We start from the raw sequence: 23379 nt of genomic DNA, 5'->3' as shown, positions 1-23379 counted from the left end.
TTTTCAGGGCCTACTTCCAATAATTTCTGCAAAAAACCTGTGGGGTCAAAATGCTCACTATACCCCTAGATAATTTCCTCAATGGGTGTAGTTTCCAAAATGGGGTCACTTGTGGGGGGTTTCCACTGTTTTGTCCCCTCAGGGGCTTTGTAAATGTGACATGGCCTCCGCAAACCATTCCTGCTACATTTGAGCTCCAAAAGCCAAAAAGCGCTCTTTCACTTCTAAGCCCTGCCGTGTGTCCAAACAGCTGTTTATTACCACATGTGGGGTATGGTTTTACTCGGGAGAAATTGCTTTACAGATTTTGCGATGCTTTTTCTTTTTTCGTCCTTGTGGAAATGAGAAAAAAATCGCTAAACCTACATTTTCTTTGAAAAAGTGTAAATTTAAATTTTCACCGCCTACTTCCAATAATTTCTGTAAAAAACCTGTGCGGTCAAAATGCTCACTATACCCCTAGATAATTTCTTTGAGGTGTGTAGTTTCCCAAATGGGGTCACTTTTGGGGGATTTTCACTGTTTTGGCACCGCAAGAGCCCTTCAAACCTGACATGGTGCCTAAAATATATTCTAATAAAAATAAGGCCCCAAAATCCTGTAGGTACTCCTTTGCTTCTGAGGCCGGTGCTTCATTCCAGTAGCACGCTATGGCCACATGTGGGATATTTCCTAAAACTGCAGAACCTAAGCAATAAATATTGAGTTGCATTTCTCTGGTAAAACCTTCTGTGTTATAAAAAAAATTGTATTAAACATTTATTTCTGCAAACAAATAGGAAATTTGTAAATTTCACCTCTACTTTGCTTTAAATCCTGTGAAATGTCTAAAGGGTTAAGACATTTTCTAAATGCTGTTTTGAATACTTTGAGGGGTGAAGGCTATCAAAGCCACTTCACAAGTGAACTGGCCCCTGTAAAAATAGCCTTTTGAAATTTTCTTGAAAATGTGAGAAATTGCTGCTAAAGTTCAAAGACTTGTAACGTCCTAGAAAAATAAAAGGATGTTAAAAAAATGATGCCAATCTAAAGTAGACATATGGGGGATGTTAATTAGGAACAATTTTGTGTGTTATAACTGCCTGTCTTACAAGCAGATACATTTAAATTGAGAAAAATGCCAATTTTTGCAATTTTCCGCAAAATTTTGGTGTTTTTCACAATTAAATACTGAACATATCAAGAAAATTTTGCCAGTAACTTAAAGTCCAATGTGTCACAAGAAAACAATCTCAGAATCGCTTGGATAGGTGAAAGCATTCCGGAGTTATTACCACATAAAGTGAAGCATGTCAGATTTGAAAAATCAGGCTCTGTGAGGAAGGTCAAAAGTGGCCAAAGAGGGAAGGGGTTAAAAGGCAAAAAACTATTCTGGAATAGCGGTTTTGTTTTTTTTAATTCCTTCCCTAAAAAAATGAAAAGATAAGCAATATAATATATACACCCAAAAATTGAGCAATTGAAAAATACAATTCGTCCTGCAAAAAACAAGCCCTCATATGGCTATGCGAACATTAGAATAAAAAAGTTATGACTCTTGGAAGGAAAAAACAAAAGAGAATGCTTGGTCCTTAAGGCCGAAATAGACCTGCTCCTTAACCCCTTCATGCACCATTACGTCTGAGTGCGGGGGGGGGGGGGGTGATGCTTGGAGCGCGCGCTCCAAATGATGCTGGTGTTGGCTGTATTTGACAGCGGACACCCGGGACTAACAGCCGGGAGCAGCGATCGCGCTGCTCCTGGCTGTTTAACCCCTCAAATGCTGCGGTCAATCGCGACCGCAGCATCTGAGGCTTTGAAGAGAGGGGGCAGCCCCCTTCGACAGCTCATCGCGAGTGAGATTGGGGGGTGACGACGGTTGTTATGGCAGCCCAGGGGCCTAATGAAGGCCCCCAGGGCTGCCTTCACTCTGCCTCTGCTAAGCCCTGCCTGTTGCAGGGTTTAACAGATGCCTGTAAAAATGACGATCTACTGCAATACGTTAGTATTGCAGTATATTGTACCAGCGATCTAACGATTGCTGGTTCCAGTCCACTAGAAGGGGTAATAAAGTGTGAAAAAAAGTTAAAAAAACTTTCTAGTAGTGAAAAAAAAAATATATTAAAAGTTCAAAAACCCCCCTTTTCCCATTTTCCCCCTAAAGTAATGTAAAAAAATAAAAAAGTAAACAAAATTGGTATCGCTGCGTCTGTAAAAGTCTGAACTATTACAATATAGCGTTATTTAATACACACGGTGAACGCTGTAAAAAAAATTATTAATTAAAACCCAAAAATCTCAGTTTTTTGGTCAACTATGTAATGAAAAGTGATCAAAAAGTTCTACGTACCAAAACATGGTACCGATAATAACGACAACTTGTCCCGCAAAAAAGAAGCCCTCACAACACTCTATTGACATAAAAATAAAAAAGTTATGGTGATGTGCTCAATCGGTGAAAAAATACAAAAGTTCTGGCTCTCAGAATGTGGCGACAAAAAACATTTATTTTCTTTTAAAAAAAGTTAAAGATCAATAAAAGTCTTAAAATATATAAAAAAACCTATATAAATTTGGTATCACCGTAATCATATTGAGCCACAGAATAAAGATAAGTTGTCATTTTTACCGCACTTAGCCGTAAAAACGAAACCTAAAAAACAATTGAGGAATCACAGTTTTTTCCATTTTCAGCCCGCAAAGAATTTTATTTCAGTTTCCTAGTACATTATATGGAACTATAAATGGTACCAAAAGAAACAACTCCTCCCGCAAAAAAATAAGCCCTCACACCACTCTATTGTTATGGCTCTTGGAATGCGGGGAGTGAAAAACGACAATGAAAAATCAAAAAATGGCTTCATCCCGAAGGGGTTAAGCGGGAAGATTGAAATGTTGTATAAGCCCTGCATTCCTGTCATAGGATCAGCTGTTACCTCACACATCAGCTGGGAAGGAACTCCGACCCCCCCTCCTTCATTTTATTTAATTCCCCTTATTGTTGTGTGCTTATTAGTGGGCTGAGTCACCCAGCACTTGGGCTGGGTGGACGTAGTTTATGTTTATGGTTGTGCTTATTTAGCTTGAGATTATTTATCTAAACCAGAGTTTCCCAACATTTCCGGACTCGAGGCCCCCCTGGAAAAAAAAACATTTCCTCAGGGCATCCCTACCAAAAATTGTTTAAGAAAAAACAAAATGGCTAAAAACAAGCACTACACTCTTAAGCCCCATGCACACGAACGTAAAAACGCCCGTAATCACGGCCGTAATTACGGCCCATAGACTTCTATTGGCCACGGGTACCTCCCCGTATGCTTACGGGAAGGTGCCCGTGCCGTTGAAAAATATAGAACATGTCCTATTTTAGGCCGTAATTAAGGCACGAGCAGGCCCATAGAAGTCTATGGGGCTCCTGTAATTACGGGTGGCTACGTGTGTGCACCCGTAATTACGGGAGCGTTGCTAGGCAATGTCAGGGGATAGTCACTGTCCATGGTGCTGAAAGAGTTAACTGATCGGCAGTGACCCTTTCAGCACCCGGGACAGTGACTACCGCTGGAGTTAATAGTATTAAAAGTTAACTTACCCAGAACTCTTCTTCTTCTTCCTCCAGTCCGGCCTCCCGGGATAACGTTTCATCCCATGTGACCGCTGCAGCCAATCACAGGCTGCAGCGGTCACATGGACTGCCGCGTCATCCAGGGAGGTCGAACTGGATGTCAAGAGAGGGACGCGTCACCAAGACAACGGCCCGGGGTACATATGAACTTTTTGTTTACTTTCAAACGCTGTGGAAACTCTGCCCGAAAGGGCTGTCCCTACTCTCTATCCTGATAGAGAAGGGGCTGCCAATTAGTGAAGAGAAAACGGGTCCGTAAATACGGGTGGAATACTGGTAACACCGGACCCGTATTTACGGGCACGGGTCCGTAAATACTGGTGGAATACGGGTCAAATACGTGTGACAATGGACCCGTATTTACGCCAGTATTTACAGGAGGAAAAAAATATGTTCGTGTGCATGGGGCCTAACTTAGGTAAAGTTTTCTCCGATTAGATTAGTTCACCTTCCCTTTTTTTCTCCATCCGGCCCAGACCGCTGTGATGACTTATTCCAGCCACGACTCGTCTCTGCAGAATTTGACACACAGACATGTTGGTTTCTCGCTTTTCCTGCATCCTCCACACCTTTACACCATCCGCTAAACAATCTCGTAATCCAGTGATCCAGATGGTAATAATGATCCCTCAGTGCTCGACACAATAAGGGTATGTTCACACTACCTATTTTCAGACGTAATGGAGGCGTTTTACGCCTCGAATTAAGCCTGAAAAAACGGCTCCAATACGTCTGCAAACAACTGCCCATTGCTTGCAATGGGTCTTACAATGTTCTGTCCAGACGAGGTGTAATTTTACGCGTCGCTGTCAAAAGACGGCGCGTAAAATTACGCCCGCGTCAAAGAAGTGCAGGACACTTCTTGGGACGTTTTGGGAGCCGTTTTTCATTGACGCTCTGTCTGACACGACTCATTGTCAGGAGGAGGAGGTGGTCTTGCGGCCAAGCGGCAAAGGATCACTTTTGACTGGGGTCAGTGACGGCACAGGACTGGACCAGTCCAGTCACCTGACCTGAGTCACCTGACCTCATTTCAGGTGACTGGATTGACCTCACTTGGCCACAGCCTAGCACTCCTTTGCACTGCGCATTCACATGCACATTTTGGCGCACGCGCAGTGCAGTGTTCAGGGAAACTCCAGAAAAATCCTGGACGGTGCTTTTTTCTGCCGGACGCTACGAATGGCAGGAAAAAACACCCATTTTTGCGGACTGTCCGTAAATTTACGAATAATTGGCAACCCTGCTGGTACCTCAGAAGCTCTGCCAATGCGACATGGCGCCCAGAAAGCAATCAAGAAAAATCTACATGCCAAATAGCACTCCTGCCTTTCTGAGCCCTGTCGTTTGTCCGACCAGCAGTTTATGACCACATATGGGATACTGCCATAACCAGGAGAAATTGCTTTAGAAATGTAAGGGGGCTTTTTCTCCTTTATGCCTTGTAAAAATAAAAAATTTGTACATTTTATCAGAATTTTATTTATTTCAATTGCACAGCCTAATTCCACAAAATGCAGCAAAAAACCTGTGGGGTCTAAATGCTTAATTTTCCCCTCAATAAGTTCCTTGAGGGGTGTAGTTTGCCAAATAGGGTCAATTTTGGGGGGTTTCCACTGTTTTGGCACCACAAGACCTCTTCAAACCGGACATGGTGCCTAATAAAAAGGAGGCCTCAAAATCCACTAGGTGCTCCTTTACTTCTGAGGTCTGTGTTTCAGTACAGTAGTACACTAGGGCCACATGTGGGATATTTCTAAAAACTGCAGAATATGGGCTAAAATAAAAAGGATTTTTTCTGACAAAAAAAGAAATCTGTAAATTTCACCTCTTCATTGCTTAAATTCCTGTGAAACGCCTAAAGGGTTAAGAAACTTTATAAATGCTGTTTTGCATACTTTGAAGGGTCTAGTTTTTAAAATGGGGTGTTTTATGGGGGTTTCTAATATAGAAGATGCTCAAAGCCACTTCAGAACTGAACAGGTACCTAAAAAAACAAGGGCTTTTGAAATTTCCTTCAAAATATGAGAAATTGCTGCTTACGTTCTAAGCCTTGTAACGTCCTAGAAAAATAAAAGAATGTTCAAAAAATTACATATAGTAAACAAATGGGAAATGTGAACCAGTAACTATTTAGTGTGGTATTACTATCTGTCTTACAAGCAGATACATTAAAATTCAGAAAAATTCTATTTTTTCCACATTTTCTCAACTTTTTTACAAATAAACTCTGAATATATCGACCAAATTTTACCACTAACATAAAGCCCAATGTGTCACGAGAAAACATTCTCAGAATTGCTTGGATAGATATAAGCATTCCAAAGTTATTACCAAAAAGTGAGACATGTCAGATTTGAAAAATGGGCTCTGAGCCTTAAGGCCAAAACTAGGCTGCCTCCTTAAGAGGTTAATAGCTGGTACATCCCCTATCTGGGGACTATATAATAAATTGATTTTTAGAACAGGCAGATGGAAAGAGAGCTTGCTCTGTCCACTCCACGCATTGACCTGGTATTGCAGTACCTCTAGGTCTGGTGCACCCCTTCCTGATCCAATGAGCAAAAGCAGAATCTAAAAGCGCTTTGCCCTTTTCCTTTCTGACCACAGTGCAGCTTTTTTTTTTTTTTTTAAATCAAACAACTGTTTATTGAAAATATATAACATACAGCTTTCATCTATTACAGTTCCACATTGTTAAATATAAAGACTCAAAAGGTTTAGGTAAAGGGTTGGGTGCCACTAACAAGTGTCCGGGCACCCCCACTATAGAATTAAAGGCAAACTTCAAATAGTAATGAGAACAACTTATATAGAACCAAGAAGTCAAAAAGCCATAGAAATAATGAAAAAGTACAAATTTTTATTAGGACATACAACCCAAAATCGCAAATATTAAAACTCCAAGGAGATCTAAAAGAACAGTGTGGGTAATGAAAACAATTAATTAGGGTATCCTGCAAAGAATGGATTCCATGACGTGACAAGTGACAGTGTATCTGTCAAGAAAAAAGGGGGAAGGGAGGGGGGGAGGTTTAACATGGAAAAAAAAAGGGAACATGGAAAACATACGAAGTACGTGTAAATCCAGAGGGATCTACTCAGAGAGCAGATCGCTTATATGGCAGGCTTACCCATAATAATGATGGTGTGTGTGGTCCCACACTGCGGCCCAAAGTATTAGCGCTAATACTTTGGGCCGCAGTGTGGGACCACACACACCATCACTATTATGGGTAAGCCTGCCATATAAGCGATCTGCTCTCTGAGTAGATCCCTCTGGATTTACACGTACTTCGTATGTTTTCCATGTTCCCTTCTTTTCTTTGACTCTAATACTGTCGGTTGTTTTTACACCTAACCTCATCTTGGATTGTTAGGATCTCTAATCCTTTGACCCTGGACACTCATAATATTTATTGTACATGGTAATGAATGCACTAATGTCCAGGGACAGGTGCTACCCTGATAGACCGATCATATGTGCTTTAATTATTATTGTTAAACCTCCCCCCCTCCCTTCCCCCTTTTTTCTTGACAGATACACTGTCACTTGTCACGTCATGGAATCCATTCTTTGCAGGATACCCTAATTAATTGTTTTCATAACCCACACTGTTCTTTTAGATCTCCTTGGAGTTTTAATATTTGCGATTTTGTGTTGTATGTCCTAATAAAAATTTGTACTTTTTCATTATTTCTATGGCTTTTTGACTTCTTGGTCTTACAGTTCCACATTGGCAGAAAAATAAAAAGTTACATTATATATAACAACATTTCTTATGAACTCTGTACATACATTATATATTTTTCCCCCATACATTTCCTTAAGAACATCCCCACCCCCCAACATTAACTCCCGTTCGCACCCCTTCCTTCTGCCCATTCCCCTCCCTGCGCGTCCATGTCCCTATCCCTTGGTATATCTCACTCCACTTCTACTGACCTGCCAATCCATAGTATTGTGTCCATTTACCCCATTGTTTATCATATTTATTAATCGCTCCACGTTTCATATAAATTCTTCGTTCCAAAGTCACCGTACAAGTAACATAACTCACTAGTTCAGAAACCTCCGGGGGATCCCCCTGTAACCAGTATTTGGCAATTAGTTTTCTTGCGTGATATAATACTTTTTTAATGGATAACAGTTAAGCCCTATCTTCTTCCACCCCTCCCATGCAGCCCAACAGATATATCTTAGGATCCAGCGGGAATTCCCTGCCATATACCCTAGACACCATTTCTTTAACCTCTCCCCAATATCCGTGCAGCCTCGGGCAGCTCCAGAACATATGTTTCAAATCCGCCCCATCCAATGAACATCTCTGACACTCCATCGTAGATCTAAGCCGCATTTGCCAGAGCACCTTAGGTGTTCTATATACTCTGTGCAGAAGAAAAAGTTGCGACCTCCTATGCGCTGCACTAAGGGAAAGGACTTTTGATGATTCCAATATTTCCCCCCACTCGTCCTCTGTCAATGTTCCCACATCCCTTTCCCATTTTCTTTTAACTTCTTCCATCGGATCCCTTAGAAATTTGAGAAGCAGCGTGCCATATAGCAAAGATATAAGCCCTTTTGTGTCTTTTGCCCCCAGTATCTGCTCCACCACTCCCATACCGGAACAGCCTAAATCTAGCACTCGTGCCTGGGCTTGTGCCGCATGCCGCAGTTGAAGGTATTGATAGAACAACCTATGAGGGAGGTCAAACTCTTCCTGGAGCTGCGAAAATAGTTTAAAAATTCCCTCGTCATATAACTGACTCACCAATCGAACTCCATTTTGCTCCCACTCCTGAAATCCCTCCAGTGTGTTAAACTCCCAGAGGTATGGGTTGTTCCAGATGGGCATATAGTTGGAACACCCCACAACTCCCAGTATGGCCTTACATTCCCACCAAACCTTATGAAGCAATAGCAAGGTAGGTTTTCGTCTCGCCTCCGTCTTCAATTTGTGGGATTCCAAGGCCTCTAGCATACTCATGCGCTGTCCCAAGTAAAATAACAGCTTCCCCCTAGAGTCCCAATCTTCTCTGTCTTTCCAGCCTGCAAAGTGCTGCAACTGAGCCACCAAGTAATATATCCACGCATTTGGAATAGCCAACCCGCCCTGCTCCTTTGGTAACTGCAATTTTTCCATTTTAATCCGAGGGATCCCCCTTTTCCACACCAAGTCCCTGAACAGGTTATGAATCCTCCTGAACCAATACTTAGGCAACCACACTGGAGCATTATGCACCACGTAAAGGATCTGAGGCATTAAGATCATTTTTATTAAATTCGCCCGTCCCATTGCTGAGAGCGGTAACCCCAGCCAAATTTTGGATCTATCTCGGATTTTCTCCAATAAGGGTTTCACATTTAGGGCAACAAAGTCCTGCACCCTTGCCGAGACTGTAATCCCTAGGTATTTAAATTCCTTCACACAGGGTATATTCACACCTCTCACTACCAACGGCAAACTCAGAGGGGTAAGTGGCAATAGCACTGACTTATTCCAATTGATTGTTAACCCCGAGAATTTTCCAAAGCTCTCCAGCACATTCATAACTGCCGGTAACGACCGATCTATTCCCCTCAAAAATAACAAAACATCATCCTCATATAGGGCTATACGTTCCTCTAAATCCCCATACCTAAATCCTTCTATATCCCGATGCTGTCTCACGACGTTCGCCAAGGGCTCAATTGCCAGAGCAAATAACAGCGGGGATAACGGGCATCCCTGACGCGTCCCCCTCTCCAAAGCAAAGATCTCTGACATCCTCCCATTAGCTCGAATTCTTGCCACTGGCTGATTATATACTAGTCGTACCCAGGTGATAAAGTTGTTCCCAAACCCCATGTGCTCCATCACCACCCACATATATCCCCATTCCACACTATCAAAGGCCTTAGCGGCATCCAGGGACAACACTGCCCTAGACCGTGTGTCATCAGTATCCGCCTGTATATTCGAACAACCTCCTCAGATTAACTGCCGTAGATTTTGATGGCATAAACCCCGACTGGTCTGGGCCAACAATGGTGGTCACTACTTTCGTCAGTCTATTGGCAAGAATTTTTGCGAGAATTTTCACAGTGCAGCTTTAAATCCCATTACTTGCAATACTATACAATGTCTTTATTTCATTAGTTAATTACTGAATGAATGTATGACTCCACTAATCCGGCAGCAGCAGCAGTGGCCGCTACCTGCCTCTCACCTAGTCTTTTGCTGTCCTGTACTCGTAACTGCAATGTCCCTAGTGCGTGTGAGCGAAATTCACTGACCCAGTCCCTGTTGCCTGCCCCCAGGACTATTTATAGAACTTCGACTATCTACTTGGTGGGTGCCTGAGCAACATCGGAACAACATAATTGTATCCTGCAAAGGTACCTGTGTGCATCAGATTCCCATCTGCTATTGCTCTCTGGTGTAAGTCAGTCAGTACCCAGTTGACCAAAAACAGCTTGGATCCTGTCCGCTTTTGCTGTTTGCCTGTGGGTTCAACTACCTGCCTGTTTTTGGCTAGGCTACTTTCCCACTATCACAGCTACCTGGCAGTTTTTGGCTAGGCTACCCGCTATCAACTTCCCACCACTGCTCAGGTGTTTGCAACATGGCATATATAATGTTGCATGCAACACTGCTTCGCTTAAAGGGAACCTGTCACCAGCATTTCACCTATTAAACCAGCAATACCTGGTGGTAGTGGGTGAAAAATAATTTCCACATAACCTATAATTGTTTTCTTAGTTGGCTCTGTAGCTTTAGTATTCAGTTTTTTAGTGTTCCCACACCGTATGCTAATGAGCAGAAAAGAGTCAAATCTTCGTTTGAAAAGCGTCAAATCTTCATTCCTCAAGTATTTCCGAGTTTACCCCGCCTCCTTACTTTTGATTGACAGCTCCTTGCCACACAAAATCCTGAGCTTGCGCAGTGATGTCCTATTCTGGTATGTTCGTATAACGGGACACCGGATTATTACGATAAAAGGCGCGAAATGTTTGCAGACCATTATTTACAGTCAGAGGAGGAGTTTAGGAGAGGGGATAACGGCAATGAACTTTTGATAGCAGCGGCCAGTGAGGGATAAGTAAAGTTCAATAGGTGAAAAGCTGGTGACAGTTAACCTTTAAGCAGATAAAAACAGGAGCATCTGAGTGCAAAATGTCGGGACGTTTACTCCTGTTAGCTGGCCCATCATGCAAATGGATTCCACTGCATGACAGGTCAGGCAGGTTGTTGTAACAGAGGGAAAAAAAAATATTTTTCCAAACAGGCTTTCTGCATAGGTGTCATGGCCACCTCCTGTGTGTGTTTCCAGCATTTCACCTGCTCTTCCACCTCCCTCTCATCCCAGGTAAGGTAAGGAGCTGCACCTGATCCAACCACTGATTGATGCACCTGAGTGGAGTAGTGGGTGGATGTTCCTAATGAACAGCAGCAGATAGGCGCTGCATGCAGCAGTAGCAGCGTTCGTAGCATCCATCCAACCCGCCATCATGGAACCGTGCGCGCTTGCTGAATAGATGGATGGAATGAGCCCCCCTCCCTGCATTTCCAAGGCCGAAGCACTCAAGTTGCAACACACACTCGCCTACAAAGATACATTTTATGTTTCACTATGTTACCTGGAAAACTAACAAACTGTGGAAAAAGGTGTCAGCGATGTTTTGGGATGTCTAATTCCCATTTTGCAGTCCCCTGTCTCCTCCTTTTGACCTTCGGGAGGCAGCTGTGCAGAAGCACGTCTTGCATGGTCAACATCAAATGGATACTGACCGACTAAATTGGAAGGCTCCGGCGGAACTCTGCACGTGTCACAATTGGAGCCCATAGCAGCCAGAGGCAGTGACATCATAAAGGGACCTCAGCCAGACAAGTCTAGACCCAGGCACAGGTAGATTTGGACATTCAGCAGTTGGACAGCAGTCAGTGTATTGAAGGTGATCCAGGCCGTGAAGGGCCGGTCAAGGGCATGCACTTTTGGCAGGGTGTGCGTGAGAGCGAATGGGCGCGGCTAGGATGACGTTTTAATGCAGATTCAGATGTTGCTTTCTGCAGAGCATTGTGTTGACCAAACTATGTCTATCTCTCTCTCACCATGTATGAGGGTACCCACGGGACCCCATGGGGGTGCCTAGACATAGCCTCCATCTCTTCCAGAGGTGGTAAATTTTAGAACCAAAACTGGTGCCAACGCGCTCCACTTTCGGATTATCGCTTCTCTGCCTTTTGGCTAAGATCAAGTGTAGTATCTGTTCTTATAAGTTTAATATCTGGTACGTCTCCTATCTGGGGACCATATAATAAATGGATTTTTAGAACAGGCAGATGGAAAGAGAGCTTGCTCTGTCCACTCCACGCATTGACCTGGTATTGCAGTACCTCTAGGTCTGGTGCACCCCTTCCTGATCCAATGAGCAAAAGCAGAATCTAAAAGTGCTTTGCCCTCTTCCTTTCTGACCACAGTGCAGCTTTTTTTTTTTTTTTTTTTAAATCAAACAACTGTTTATTGAAAATATATAACATACAGCTTTCATCTATTACAGTTCCACATTGGCAGAAAAATAAAAAGTTACATTATATATAACAACATTTCTTATGAACTCTGTACATACATTATATATTTTTCCCCCATACATTTCCTTAAGAACATCCCCACCCCCCAACATTAACTCCCGTTCGCACCCCTTCCTTCTGCCCATTCCCCTCCCTGCACGTCCATGTCCCTATCCCTTGGTATATCTCACTCCACTTCTACTGACCTGCCAATCCATAGTATTGTGTCCATTTACCCCATTGCTTATCATATTTATGAATCGCTCCACGTTTCATATAAATTCTTCGTTCCAAAGTCACCGTACAAGTAACATAACTCACTAGTTCAGAAACCTCCGGGGGATCCCCCTGTAACCAGTATTTGGCAATTAGTTTTCTTGCGTGATATAATCCTTTTTTAATGGATAACAGTTAAGCCCTATATTCTTCCACCCCTCCCATGCAGCCCAACAGATATATCTTAGGATCCAGCGGGAATTCCCTGCCAAAACCCTAGACACCATTTATTTAACCTCTCCCCAATATCCGTGCAGCCTCGGGCAGCTCCAGAACATATGTTTCAAATCCGCCCCATCCAATGAACATCTCTGACACTCCATCGTAGATCTAAGCCGCATTTGCCAGAGCACCTTAGGTGTTCTATATACTCTGTGCAGAAGAAAAAGTTGCGACCTCCTATGCGCTACACTAAGGGAAAGGACTTTTGGTGATTCCAATATTTCCCCCCACTCGTCCTCTGTCAATGTTCCCACATCCCTTTCCCATTTTCTTTTAACTTCTGCCATCGGATCCCTTAGAAATTTGAGAAGCAGCGTGCCATATAGCAAAGATATAAGCCCTTTTGTGTCTTTTGCCCCCATTATCTGCTCCACCACTCCCATACCGGAACAGCCTAAATCTAGCACTCGTGCCTGGGCTTGTACCGCATGCCACAGTTGAAGGTATTGATAGAACAACCTATGAGGGAGGTCAAACTCTTCCTGGAGCTGCGAAAATAGTTTAAAAATTCCCTCGTCATATAACTGACTCACCAATCGAACTCTATTTTGCTCCCACTCCTGAAATCCCTCCAGTGTGTTAAACTCCCAGAGGTATGGGTTGTTCCAGATGGGCATATAGTTGGAACACCCCACAACTCCCAGTATGGCCTTACATTCCCACCAAACCTTATGAAGCAATAGCAAGGTAGGTTTTCCTCTCGCCTCCGTCTTCAATTTGTGGGATTCCAAGGCCTCTAGCATACACATGCGCTGTCCCAAGTAAAATAACAGCTTCCCCCTAGAGTCCCAATCTTCTCTGTCTTTCCAGCCTGCAAAGTGCTGCAACTGAGCCGCCAAGTAATATATCCACGCATTTGGAATAGCCAACCCGCCCTGCTCCTTTGGTAACTGCAATTTTTCCATTTTAATCCGAGGGATCCCCCTTTTCCACACCAAGTCCCTGAACAGGTTATGAATCCTCCTGAACCAATACTTAAGCAACCACACTGGAGCATTATGCACCACGTAAAGGATCTGAGGCATTAAGATCATTTTTATGGTGGCTTAGCGGCATATGTGAGAGGACGCAGGAACCGGAGCTCCCGCTGCCGATATCCTGGAAATCATCCTGAGACTCCACTATACTAACGAGGACATACCTGAGGTGATAGGGGAAACGGCGGTGATCCTGCAGGCACGATTTTGGATCCGAAGGAGGCTGTTATGACCCGGTCCAGGAAGTCTAAGGCGGCAGAGGACGGTGAGCTGGGGCTGCAAGATGGCGTCGACATGTGCTCGTATGCAGAGAGTAGGGATGTGAGAGGGGCGGCGGCATCCAGGCTGGAGCGCTTTGCCAGGAAGACCCCTATGAAACCTGAGGCAGATGGAGGAAGGTTGGATGGAGGGAAGGAGCAGGCTGGCCGTTCAGGCTCGAGATATGAGCCGCTGCGAGCACAGATGGAGTCAGAGGAGGAGGAGGAAAATGGAGGAGACGCTCCAAGTGATTCAGGAGGAGGACTGGATGGAGGTACGCAGAACTTGGACAAGCAGGGCCCCACACTGGCAGATGTTTTTTCGGCGGTAAGCCTGAGTAATACTACGCTGACTAAGCTTACTTGTCAGGTGGGGGGAATCAAGGAGGATCTGTCTATTATACGCCATGACTTACAGAAGGTGTCAGAGCGCACAACAGCGGTGGAGGGCCGAGTCAGTAACTTAGAAGATGGCATGCTGCCCATGAGACGAGATGTAAATGCGGTGGCGGAGGATGTAAAGTACCTCTTATCTAAAGCTGATGATTTGGAGAATCGTTTAAGACGAAACAATGTGATGATGGTGGGAATTCCTGAAAATGTGGAAGGGTCCAATCCGGATTCCTTTTTTGAAAAATGGCTATTGGAGGTTTTTGGAAAAGATTCGCTGACCCCATTATTTGCAGTGGAAAGAGCTCATAGAGTACCCACGCGTCCTGGCCCACCTGGGCGGCCACCGCGACCTGTTCTGGTAAAGCTGCTCCATTATAAAGATAGAGATATAATTCTTCGACAGGCCCGGGAAAGGCAAGATATTCGGGTGAACGGTGTGAAGGTGTCATTTTATCCGGATTTTTCTGCAGAAGTCCAGAAGCGGAGGATGCAATTTCTGGACATAAAAAGGCGGCTGAGGAACCATCGGGTTCAGTATTCTATGTTGTATCCTGCAAAGCTTCGGGTGGCGGCATTGGGATCCGTGCAATTCTTTGAAAATCCAAAAGATGCACTCAGATGGCTGGACAATCATGAAGATCGCTTACGGCAGGATCGAGAGGAGGCGGCGGCGTGATCAACAGGCGGAGGATTAAAGAGGGGACTCTGCTTTGCAAGGAGGAAGATGAGTTATATGAGGGCATAAGGCCTTGTTGTTATACATTTATATGTTGATATAAGGTTGGGCTACGGTCCATATGTCATTGATGGTTGCCGGAGAAGAAAGTGCTGTCAGTTCAAGGGCAGAATGGGATGTTGGAGTTATAAAAATACTAATTGTTTATTGAGGAGGAGGTAGCGGGAGGTTCTTGGTTCTGAAGGATAAAACTGTAGGGAAACAGAATGTGTCTCTACAAAGTGAGTGGGAAGCTGTGGGGTCATAGCGGTGAAGGTTTCTTCGCTAGCCCGGGCCCTCTTAGGAGGGTATGTTTATGGAAAGTTGGGGGGGGTAGGGTGGGGGGAGGGGAGAGGTTTTGGCGGGAAAGGGAGGTTGAAACACAGTACGCTCTGATGGTCACTGGAGGTAACAGGAATAGCCACTGTCAAAAGCAAGAAATGTTCAGATGGGGGTAGGGTAAATTTGTTGTCCTGGAATGTGAGAGGTATGGGGGAGATAGCTAAAAGGCGAGCTATATTTGATTACATGAAAGGGCAGTCCGCTGGAGTGATGGGCTTACAGGAAACCCATCTTACTGCTGATACGGTGCACCAGGTGCACAGGGTGTGGATACAACACAGCTTCCATTCTTTCCATTCTACATACTCAAAGGGGGTTAGCCTCCTAGTTCATAGAGATGTGCCGTTTAGCTGTTTAGACTCCTTTAAGGATAGGGAAGGTAGATATGTCGGGGTGCATTGTAAATTGTTTAATTGGGAATGTATAATTGTGGTGCTGTATGTACCTCCCCCGTACTCTGTGGTCCCAATAAGAGAGGTGTTGGAGAAACTGGCTGGATGGCCTATGATACCGACCATATTGATGGGAGATTTTAACAACATAATGGATAAGGGGTGGGATAAATTTCCAAACGGGGGGGGGGGAGAGATATTTGTCTAACGAGGTTTGGTAAATACATGACGGAAGTAGGGCTCACGGATATTTGGCGGGTAAAGTGGCCTTCTACTACGCAATACTCGTGTGTCTCATCTACATATGGATCACTGGCCCGAATAGATCTAATGTTTAATAATGGAATGGGGATGGAATGTGTGGAGGGGGTGGAATATTTACCGCGATCACTGTCTGACCACTCTCCAATGTTGTTAAAGCTCCGAACAGGTTTACAGACGGGAGGGCTGAGAATGCACTGGAGGCTCAACCCATTTTGGATACGCTTGGTGGGAGAGGAGACCATAACTATGAGCCTGAGAGAATATTTTGAATTTAATAAGGGTACGGTTCCTACAGATATTCTATGGGATGCTATGAAGGCGAATATAAGGGGGGTGTATATAAGGGAGATCACACACATAAAAACTAAGACAAGGCAAGTGGGTCAACATTTGACAGACCGGGTGACAATAACAGAGGTGAGCCACGTTACCAATAACACTGCGGAAACCTTAGCCCAATGGAAGGCTGCTCAAAAATTGCTTAGGGAACATCAGATGGAGCAGGCAGCTAATAAAAGATTGTTTCTGCAACAAAAATATTACGAAGAGGGTGAAATGACGGGCAGATTGTTAGCAAATATTGCACGGCCGGCGCGGGAGAGTGCGTTCATCCATTAGCTACAGACAGCAAGTGGGACTCTGGTTGGAGAAACAGGGGATATATTAGGTGTGTTGACATCATTTTATAAGGAACTATATCGCACTAAGGTGGACTATTCGGAGGATCTTCTGTCAGAATATCTGGCAGAAATGACATGGGTTACTTTGGGGAAGGAAGAAAGGGAGGGGTTGGAGGAGTTAATTACTTTAGAGGAAATACAGGAGGCGGTGAGCTCTATGGCGAATGAAAAGGCTCCATGGATAGATGGTATACCCACTGAATTGTATAAAACATATGGAGAGACGGTTTTGCCGGAGTTACTGGAGGTGTTCCAGGATAGTTTTGCCAGAGGGCGTTTACCGCAGACAATGTATGAAGCTGCTATAGTGGTTTTTCCTAAAGATGGGAAAGATCGGACGCAACCTGACTCTTAGGGTATGTTCACACGGCCAAATTTCAGACGTATATGAGGCGTATTATGCCTCGTTTTACGTCTGAAAATACGGCTCCAATACGTCGGCAAAAATCTGCCCATTCATTTGAATGGGTTTGCCGACGTACTGTGCAGACGACCTGTTATTTACGCGTCGTCGTTTGACAGCTGTCAAACGACGACGCGTAAAAATACAGCCTCGTCAAAAGAAGTGCAGGACACTTCTTTGGACGTTTTTGGAGCTGTTTTCTCATAGACTCCAATGAAAACAGCTCCAAAAACGGACGTAAAAAACGGCGCGAAAACGGCGCGAAAAATGCCGCGAAAAATGCGAGTTGGTAAAAAAACGTCTGAAAAGCAGGGTCTGTTTTCCCTTGAAAACAGCTCTGGATTTTCAGACGTTTTTGTTGACTACGTGTGAACATACCCTCACAGACCGATATCTCTGTTGACTGCAGACATAAAAATTTTAGCTAAAGTACTAGCTAATAGGTTGACGCGAGTAGTGACTAAAATCGTAGGGATGGATCAGTCGGGATTTATGCCAGCTCGTTCTACAGCAGTTAACTTACGTAGGCTTTTCTTAAATTTACAGACAGACGATCCGGATGAGCGGGGTAGAGCAGTGCTGTCGTTGGACGCCACTAAGGCGTTTGATAGTGTGGAATGGGGGTACTTGTGGGCTGTATTGGAACGGATCGGTTTTGGACGGAATTTTATAAAGTGGGTACAATTATTGTATAAGGAACCGGTGGCTCGGGTTAGAGCAAATGGAAGGATGTCGGACTCTTTTAGGTTGGAGAGGGGGACGCGACAGGGATGCCCACTTTCTCCGTTGCTGTTTGCACTGGCAATTGAACCCCTAGCAAATATGGTAAGACAACATCCGGGGATAGAAGGGTTTCGTTGTGGAGAGCTGGAAGAGCGAATAGCACTATACGCGGACGATATACTGCTGTTCCTGGGGGAGATAGATCATTCATTGCCAGTGATAATGACGATATTGGAGAGGTTCGGCAGATTTTCAGGGTTAAAAATTAATTGGAGCAAGTCGGTGTTGCTACCACTCCAGCCAGTAGTTACGCCATTGATAGTTGGAGGAATTGAAGTACCGTGTGTATGGAAGTTTAAATATCTGGGAATTACGGTATCAGCAAGGGTGCAGGAATTTGTTGAGTTGAACGTGATACCATTAGTGAATAAATTAACAGATAGGACTAAAATATGGCTTGGGTTACCGCTGTCAGTACTGGGACGAGCAAATCTCATCAAAATGATTCTGATGCCCCAGGTACTCTATATTATGCACAATGCCCCAGTGTGGTTACCTAAATACTGGTTCAGGAGAATACATAATTTGTTTAGGGACTTGGTGTGGAAAAGGGGGATCCCCAGGATTAAAATGGAAAAGCTACAATTACCAGCAGAACAGGGGGGGTTAGCTATTCCAAATGCGTGGATATATTATCTAGCAGCCCAAATACAACACTTCAAAGGATGGAAGAATAGGGAGGAGTGGAACTCTAGTGGGAAACTGGTGTACTATTTGGGAAAGAGAACGGATTTATTAGAGGCCATTGAGTCACATAAATTACGGAGGGAGGCGAGAGGGAAACCGACTCTGTTATTACTACATAAAGTTTGGTGGGAAAGTAAAAAGATATTGGGGGTTACAGGATGTTCCAATTATATGCCTCTATGGGATAATCCATATTTATGGGAATTTAATATTTTGGAAGGATTTCAGGATTGGGAACAAGCAGGAATCAGATATGTACACCAGTTATACGAGGGAGGGACTCTCAAGCTTTTTGCACAACTTCAGGAAGAGTTTGGACTCTCACATCGACGGTTCTACCAATATCTCCAGCTAAGGCATGCGACGCAGGCACAAGAGAGGCTGGTGGACTTGAGCTGCTCCACTATGGGAGGGATGGAAAGGGTGCTGGGGGCACAAGACACTAAAGGGATTATTTCGGTGCTATATAGTATGCTACTCGCCAAATTCCTAGGAGACCCACTGGTGGAGACTAGACGTAAATGGGAAGAGGATGTAGGGGCTATAGCGGATGAAGAATGGGAGGAAATACTCGGATCGCCCAAAATAGTCTCTATTAGTGTAGCGCACAGGAGGTCACAACTCTTTCTATTGCATAGGGTGTATAGGACACCTAAGGTGCTGTGGCAAATGCGAATTAGAACAACAAAGGAGTGTCCCAGGTGTATGTTTGATGGGGCGGACATAAAACATATGTTTTGGAGCTGTCCGATGCTAAATGTATATTGGAAAGCAGTTAAAGGAATGGTATCTAGAGTATATGGTAGAGATTTTCCACTGGAACCTAAGATCTTTATATTGGGATGTATGGGGGAGGAAGGAGGAGATGGAGTGGAATTACTGGCTATTAAAAAGGTTCTGTATCACGCTAGGAAATTAATTGCAAAATATTGGCTGCAGGCGGATCCCCCGGAGGTGGCTGAGTTAGTTGGATATGTTAACCACGCGGCATCACTGGAACACCGAATATATCTGAAAAGAGGGGCAATTCATAAGTATGATAAGCAATGGAGTAAATGGATTAACAATTATAGTAATGTGACACATTAGATGAGATTTGAAGGTGGGCTAACGCATCTATCTGATCAAGATATGACGGGATCACTGGTTGGAATACAGAACGGATGGAAAGGGTGGAGGGGACTGGCGAATCAGGAGACAACGGAGGTACTGTGAGGGGGGGGAGTTCGGTTGATAGGGGTAGGGATGGGGATGTATGTGAAGGTGCAACTAAAGATGATGAGAATACAAAGTGTAATGTAATTGCAGGAATTTTGTATCAAGAACAAGATGCTATACTGTTACTTTGTTTTTTCTTCTGTTTGTAGATTTCTCTGTACTTTACCAGAAATGCAAAAAATGTATAATACATGTTGTATTCTCAATAAAAAAAGATCATTTTTATTAAATTCGCCCGTCCCATTGCTGAGAGCGGTAACCCCAGCCAAATTTTGGATCTATCTCGGATTTTCTCCAATAAGGGTTTCACGTTTAGGGCAACAAAGTCCTGCACCCTTGCCAAGACTGTAATCCCTAGGTATTTAAATTCCTTCACACAGGGTATATTCACACCTCTCACTACCAACGGCAAACTCAGAGGGGTAAGTGGCAATAGCACTGACTTATTCCAATTGATTGTTAACCCCGATAATTTTCCAAAGCTCTCCAGCACATTCATAACTGCCGGTAACGACCGATCTATTCCCCTCAAAAATAACAAAACATCATCCGCATATAGGGCTATACGTTCCTCTAAATCCCCATACCTAAATCCTTCTATATCCGGATGCTGTCTCACAACGTTCGCCAAGGGCTCAATTGCCAGAGCAAATAACAGCGGGGATAACGGGCATCCCTGACGCGTCCCCCTCTCCAAAGCAAAGATCTCTGACATCCTCCCGTTAGCTCGAATTCTTGCCACTGGCTGCTTATATAATAGTCGTACCCAGGTGATAAAGTTGTTCCCAAACCCCATGTGCTCCATCACCACCCACATATATCCCCATTCCACACTATCAAAGGCCTTAGCGGCATCCAGGGACAACACTGCCCTAGACCGTGTGTCATCAGTATCCGCCTGTATATTCAGGAACAACCTCCTCAGATTAACTGCCGTAGATTTTGATGGCATAAACCCTGACTGGTCTGGGCCAACAATGGTGGTCACTACTTTCGTCAGTCTATTGGCAAGAATTTTTGCGAGAATTTTCACAGTGCAGCTTTAATCCCATTACTTGCAATACTATACAATGTCTTTATTTCATTAGTTAATTACTGAATGAATGTATGACTCCACTAATCCGGCAGCAGCAGCAGTGGCCGCTACCTGCCTCTCACCTAGTCTTTTGCTGTCCTGTACTCGTAACTGCAATGTCCCTAGTGCGTGTGAGCGAAATTCACTGACCCAGTCCCTGTTGCCTGCCCCCAGGACTATTTATAGAACTTCGACTATCTACTTGGTGGGTGCCTGAGCAACATCGGAACAACATAATTGTATCCTGCAAAGGTACCTGTGTGCATCAGATTCCCATCTGCTATTGCTCTCTGGTGTAAGTCAGTCAGTACCCAGTTGACCAAAAACAGCTTGGATCCTGTCCGCTTTTGCTGTCTGCCTGTGGGTTCAACTACCTGCCTGTTTTTGGCTAGGCTACTTTCCCACTATCACAGCTACCTGACAGTTTTTGGCTAGGCTACCCGCTATCAACTTCCCACCACTGCTCAGGTGTTTGCAACATGGCATATATAATGTTGCATGCAACACTGCTTCGCTTAAAGGGAACCTGTCACCAGCATTTCACCTATTAAACCAGCAATACCTGGTGGTAGTGGGTGAAAAATAATTTCCACATAACCTATAATTGTTTTCTTAGTCGGCTCTGTAGCTTTAGTATTCAGTTTTTTAGTGTTCCCACACCGTATGCTAATGAGTAGAAAAGAGTCAAATCTTCCTTTGAAAAGCGTCAAATCTTCATTCCTCAAGTATTTCCGAGTTTACCCCGCCTCTTTACTTTTGATTGACAGCTCCTTGCCACATAAAATCCTGAGCTTGCGCAGTGATGTCCTATTCCGGTATGTTCGTATAACGGGACACCGGATTATTACGATAAAAGGCGCAAAATGTTTGCAGACCATTATTTACAGTCGGAGGAGGAGTTTAGGAGAGGGGATAACGGCAATGAACTTTTGATAGCAGCGGCCAGTGAGGGATAAGTAAAGTTCAATAGGTGAAATGATGGTGACAGTTTCCCTTTAAGCAGATAAAAACAGGAGCATCTGAGTGCAAAATGTCGGGACGTTTACTCCTGTTAGCTGGCCCATCATGCAAATGGATTCCACTGCATGACAGGTCAGGCAGGTTGTTGTAACAGAGGGAAAAAAATATATTTTTCCAAACAGGCTTTCTGCATAGGTGTCATGGCCACGTCCTGTGTGTGTTTCCAGCATTTCACCTGCTCTTCCACCTCCCTCATGCCAGGTAAGGTAAGGAGCTGCACCTGATCCAACCACTGATTGATGCACCTGAGTGGAGTAGTGGGTGGATGTTCCTAATGAACAGCAGCAGATAGGCGCTGCATGCAGCAGTAGCAGCGTTCGTAGCATCCATCCAACCCGCCATCATGGAACCGTGCGCGCTTGCTGAATAGATGGATGGATGGAATGAGCCCCCCTCCCTGCATTTCCAAGGCCGAAGCACTCAAGTTGCAACACACACTCGCCTACAAAGATACATTTTATGTTTCACTATGTTACCTGGAAAACTAACAAACTGTGGAAAAAGGTGTCAGCGATGTTTTGGGATGTCTAATTCCCATTTTGCAGTCCCCTGTCTCCTCCTTTTGACCTTCGGGAGGCAGCTGTGCAGAAGCACGTCTTGCATGGTCAACATCAAATGGATACTGACCGACTAAATTGGAAGGCTCCGGCGGAACTCTGCACGTGTCACAATTGGAGCCCATAGCAGCCAGAGGCAGTGACATCATAAAGGGACCTCAGCCAGACAAGTCTAGACCCAGGCACAGGTAGATTTGGACATTCAGCAGTTGGACAGCAGTCAGTGTATTGAAGGTGATCCAGGCCGTGAAGGGCCGGTCAAGGGCATGCACTTTTGGCAGGGTGTGCGTGAGAGCGAATGGGCGCGGCTAGGATGATGTTTTAATGCAGATTCAGATGTTGCTTTCTGCAGAGCATTGTGTTGACCAAACTATGTCTATCTCTCTCTCACCATGTATGAGGGTACCCACGGGACCCCATGGGGGTGCCTAGACATAGCCTCCATCTCTTCCAGAGGTGGTAAATTTTAGAACCAAAACTGGTGCCAACGCGCTCCACTTTCGGATTATCGCTTCTCTGCCTTTTGGCTAAGATCAAGTGTAGTATCTGTTCTTATAAGTTTAATATCTGGTACGTCTCCTATCTGGGGACCATATAATAAATGGATTTTTAGAACAGGCAGATGGAAAGAGAGCTTGCTCTGTCCACTCCATGCATTGACCTGGTATTGCAGTACCTCTAGGTCTGGTGCACCCCTTCCTGATCCAATGAGCAAAAGTAGAATCTAAAAGCGCTTTGCCCTCTTCCTTTCTGACCACAGTGCAGCTTTTTTTTTTTTTTTTTAAATCAAACAACTCTTTATTGAAAATATATAACATACAGCTTTCATCTATTACAGTTCCACATTGGCAGAAAAATAAAAAGTTACATTATATATAACAACATTTCTTATGAACTCTGTACATACATTATATATTTTTCCCCCATACATTTCCTTAAGAACATCCCCACCCCCCAACATTAAC

At 44.3% G+C, this 23379-nt stretch overlaps 3 non-coding genes across 3 annotated transcripts; all 3 read left to right on the top strand.

Moving 5' to 3' along the window:
• Window positions 1-5964: 5964 nt before the first annotated feature.
• LOC142747561 (U2 spliceosomal RNA) lies at window positions 5965-6149 on the top strand. Its single transcript, XR_012881859.1, has one exon. It is a non-coding gene; the product is annotated as a U2 spliceosomal RNA (small nuclear RNA).
• A 5661-nt stretch (window positions 6150-11810) lies between these two features.
• Window positions 11811-12001, top strand: LOC142747548 (U2 spliceosomal RNA). Its single transcript, XR_012881850.1, has one exon. It is a non-coding gene; the product is annotated as a U2 spliceosomal RNA (small nuclear RNA).
• A 10920-nt stretch (window positions 12002-22921) lies between these two features.
• Window positions 22922-23112, top strand: LOC142747549 (U2 spliceosomal RNA). The gene has a single exon (XR_012881851.1). It is a non-coding gene; the product is annotated as a U2 spliceosomal RNA (small nuclear RNA).
• Window positions 23113-23379: the final 267 nt, after the last annotated feature.

The sequence above is a fragment of the Rhinoderma darwinii genome, chromosome 2 (genome assembly GCF_050947455.1).
Source record: "Rhinoderma darwinii isolate aRhiDar2 chromosome 2, aRhiDar2.hap1, whole genome shotgun sequence".
Lineage (NCBI taxonomy): Eukaryota > Metazoa > Chordata > Amphibia > Anura > Rhinodermatidae > Rhinoderma > Rhinoderma darwinii.
Note: the sequence above shows the minus strand (reverse complement) of the source record. Positions and strands in the feature narration are given on the sequence as shown.